Source organism: Crocodylus porosus, unplaced genomic scaffold (assembly GCF_001723895.1).
Source record: "Crocodylus porosus isolate Cpor-Errol unplaced genomic scaffold, CroPor_comp1, whole genome shotgun sequence".
In the NCBI taxonomy this organism is placed as follows: Eukaryota; Metazoa; Chordata; order Crocodylia; family Crocodylidae; genus Crocodylus; species Crocodylus porosus.
The window spans coordinates 103327090-103331359 of NW_017728886.1; the positions used below are offsets into that span (position 1 = coordinate 103327090).

Genomic DNA, 4270 nt, shown 5'->3' on the forward strand with positions numbered 1-4270 from the left:
GAGCAGCTCCTTGAAGCAGTGACCATCTGGGAGATTTCAAAAGATCTTCTCAGCATTTATGGCAACTGTGTGAAAATGATTCAAACTTTCTTTACCCACAGGAGTGCTCCCCTAAATCCCCAGAATTGTTTCCATTTGCATCTTCTGAAAGAAAAATAAGGATGAAATTTCATCTTTCACTCTTTGCTGTGCAAAAAGGCTTCTGCTGAAAGTTCTGGAGATCTGCCACCAGGCTGCTCAGGCAGCTGTAGTGGAGGAGAAAGGCTGAGAGGTGGCTAGAAGCTGAAGCTAACAACTAATGAAGTATTTGCTGCAAATGTCCTGTACTCCCTACCCTGGGAGGGTGCACCTTACTTTCTGCAGCATTGATTAAAATGTCCAGGGGGAAAGTAGAACTGCTGAGTCCTACTCCTACCCATGGATAGGAGGACCTCTCTTGTTTAAAGAACTCTGGATTTTTCAGGAGCTGAGATGGGTGGTGGTGGTGTGTGTGTGGTGGGGGGGGGAAGCTTTCTATTAATTAATAGTGCCATTAGTGGTGTGTTGACATTAGTGTTCTCTCATCACCACTGCAGTTTTAGATAGATAGTCTTAGTTTTGATGGGAAAGAAGCATGGAGGAGAAGCATTAAGGAAGTGAATTTTTCAGTAACACAATAGTAATTATCACACCAACAGTAGAGAAGTGGGAATAAAAGACCTAACCTATCCTAAAAACTTCCAGACCTACAAGTTTCTTTGGGAATGCCTGAGTCTGGGTATTATTAGAGGTGTTGGATAAGGAGATGGGGAGAGGCAGAAGTCTGGTTATGTAAAACATTGCATCACACCTCTAATTTAAGAGCAGGGGTATATTAAAGTGGTGCACATAGGTTACCCAGGGAACTATGGAATGGAGCCATGCGCTACACCTCCATAGCTCCCTGTTTGTTTATTAGGAAATATTCCCCATCCCGTCTGTTTTGCAATTAAATGAAGCAGCAATTTCCAGCCTGTGATGCTGAGTAGACACTTGCTTTTGCATGCAATTAAGTGGTCTCTTTACAAAATATAATCTACCCATTTTAAATGTGTGAATGACCAGGTTTGACACATCTGGATTATTAAGAGATAAAGACTGAACCATATGCCATGTGAAAGGCCCCTTTCCCTTGATTTGCAATATAGTCTCAGATTTAATATGACCTCAAGGACACAGCAATTTCAGCCTTCTTAATATGCTCATTCCTTGAATAGGAATATCTTCTAGTAATTTGAGAGCTTTAATAACTATTTATTCTACTTTCTTATCTAGCTTACTTCCATAAAACTAATTCTCCAAGGCAAACTCATCTTTGTTTGTCTCCTTCTTCTATTAATTTGTTCAGCCGTGTTCACAAGCCCCTAGGGTAACAAAACTCTCTCTCTGATCATATGCTAATGAGTCATTAGTAGTGACTCTCTGTTAATGTGAATAAATCACCCCTGCTTAGTCACCCTTTGTCCAAATAAATATGTCTGCTCCAATAACAAAAATGCTATCCAGCCAGGAAGCAACAGTGAAGTAAAATGAGGGAAACAGCTCTTTCTCAGCCCCATCTGTGAACTCCCTGTGTTTTTTTTTCCCCTTTCATTGCTTTCTCCTGAGTACATTTTTCCCTTAATTTGGTTCAAATATATATGTATAAAACCAGAGCTTATTTGTAATCAAATACACAGGAGGGTTCTCAGACACGTCAGTGGTTCCCAGCAACAGAAGGCTAAATTCATTTCTAGTGTTACTCTGTTGAACTGTAAGGGATCACCAGGGATAGACTTGGCAGATTTATAAACTAGCAGGCTCTACAGTTATAAAATCTTCTACTGCTTTATTATCAAATAGGTATTGAGGGACAAGGTTACACTGCTGATAGCAGTTGCATGCTAAATGCAGGGCCTGGTATGCCCTTTAAAAAAAAACAATAATTGATACTGTATTAAAATATATTTGAAAATGTAGGCAGCTTCTGAAGCTAGCCCAGCGAGAACTCCATTTTAATTTGCATACAACAGCTGTAGAAATGCTGAGCCAAACTGTCCTCTCTTACCCTGATGGAGCCTCACAGGAGTTTATGGGAAAAACCCATTAGCGTGAGTTTCTCAAAAACTCCCCCTTTGGTTTATATTACATCCAGCATGATTGAAGTTCTGCATCGGAGTTTGTGAAACCAGGGGTCGCTCAGCTGCCTGGAGGTCATACCTACACAGCCAGACACCAAACCTGTTGGTGAGTAGCAGTGCAGCCCACTCTGGCAGTATCCCTGACACCCATCCTCCCTCCTGCACTCCTGCTCTCAAAGGGCCACAGACACCCAGAGGCCCCTGCTCTGAGCTAGGTCTGAGGCATGTTTGAACCCGAATTCCATGCAGGGGTTGGCACAGCCTGTCACCGCCCCCACTTCTAGGGTTCCAAGACCGTTGTGATTCAGCTCTCACTATCCCTTTCATAATTGGTGGGAGGTCATGCTCCTATCCTTTCCATCAGCCCCTATTGCACACCAACCCCTACAGTGGAAAAGCCAGACCCATTTGGCTTTTGGAGCTATGCTACTCTTCCCTGCTCTGCTCTGCTCTGATGGCTGGCCAGCCAGATCCCACCCCAAACCCAATGCTCTGCTGTTTTATCAGTCGCTATTGGGTGTCCCTAGGCCTAGCAATAGGAACAGAGCAGCAAAATCTCTTCTCTATCACCATCACTCACCCCAGCCCCACTTGGCTGTCTTTCCACTGGCTGTGGGGACATAGCCTCTCCTCCCTCATTCTCACCCACCTCCACCTGTGACCAAGGGCCCTGGGAAATCTGTGAGTTTATTTCCTTGGGAAGGAAGCATGGAAACAAGAAACTCTTTTTAGCAAAAGCAAATGCACACTTTCTTGAAAAATAAACTGCATCTTCCCTCCCCCTGCCCCATCCTGCTCCAAGTCATTGTTTCCTGCTGCAAACAACATGCATAAATCATTTCAGAAATGCAAAACATAGCAGAAATCTCAAAGAACCATATGGATGGAATAGCTCTTGCACAAAACTGAGGCCCTTGTCCCCTCCCCCTGCTCATTGGAGATGCCTGTAATGGGAGACGGTCCTGTACAGGGACAATTTTAAGAGCAGACAGTTAAAACCTTTGGTCAGTCCTTTCATTTATCCCTCCCCTGTGGTCACATTTGTAAATGGCCCAATGAAAGCTGGCTATCTGTAGCTTAAACATCACGGCACTGAGGCAGCAGGAAAAGGGTTCCTAAAGCTTCACTGACAGCAGCATGCCTGCAGCAGCATATGTCTTGGGTTTAGTGGGAAGACCTTGGTAGAGGATATGTGTATGGGAGCATCACTTGTGCAAGAGGACATCCTGTGTTGAGTGGGAGGCAGATAAGCTTGTCTGTCTAGGAAGGAGTCTATATTATCACCCAGCCTCCCTGGATGAGGTAATCAAACAGCTTCGGGGAGGTACTTAATGTAGCCTTGCTTTGAAGTTCTTTAGTGTCACTATAAGACAGTTATACTGAAGTAACAGCATCTTCTTGAGCAGTAGGAGAGCATAGGCTGTACAGATCTTGGTGCATCATGTAAGGGTCCCATCCTCAAACATTATGGGCCCTGAAAAACAGTGGCGATTGTCAAGAGCAGTGGGGCTTGCGGGTCAACCAAGGCTCCCACTTCTACCAACTCACCCCTGGAAATCTAGGGAGAGTCTCATGGCAGCCTAAGTCGTTGTCTTCTTTCATATGGATGATGCAGATACAGAACGGCAACTAAAATGTTACATTTATGTGGTTGAGCCAGACAACTGCATCAGAAGCAGCAGATGTATTGCTGTGATATGTCCTTCATATTTGTGGATCAGGTGGATATGGTTTAGTTGCCCATGAGCATTGTGGGAGATCAAAGCCAGGGATGTCCTGCATTGGATCTATCACAAGATGCTTATTTGGGACTTCCTGTGAACTCCATTTCCATTACACTTTCCAAGCTTCATCAGTGTTGAAGTCACATTGTTGAAGATTAACTGTGTGGATCCAGAAGGGCTTGTGTGACTTTAGGCGATGGTAAAAGGCACTGTTGAGGTCCTGGTGGATGGGGAGACATTTGTTTTCCTTAATTTGCTGGGCTTCCCGTAGAGTTGCTGTCCTGCGATGAATGGGTGGAGGAGCAGTGTGCAATAGCACGGAAAGTCAAGGTGTTGTGGCTGACTTGAGGGTTTCATAGTTTCATAGTAGCTAGAGTCGGAAGAGACCTAGGTAGATCATCTAGTCCG

General features: G+C 44.4%; 1 long non-coding RNA gene across 1 annotated transcript in view; it reads left to right on the forward strand.

Annotated features, from left to right (window-relative positions):
• Nucleotides 1-2129: 2129 nt before the first annotated feature.
• LOC109313541 overlaps nt 2130-4270 on the forward strand; it is a 3939-nt gene continuing 1798 nt past the window's right edge. The window contains exon 1 of the long non-coding RNA XR_002102077.1: nt 2130-2244. This is a non-coding gene — a long non-coding RNA (uncharacterized LOC109313541). The remainder of the gene's footprint in view (nt 2245-4270) is intronic.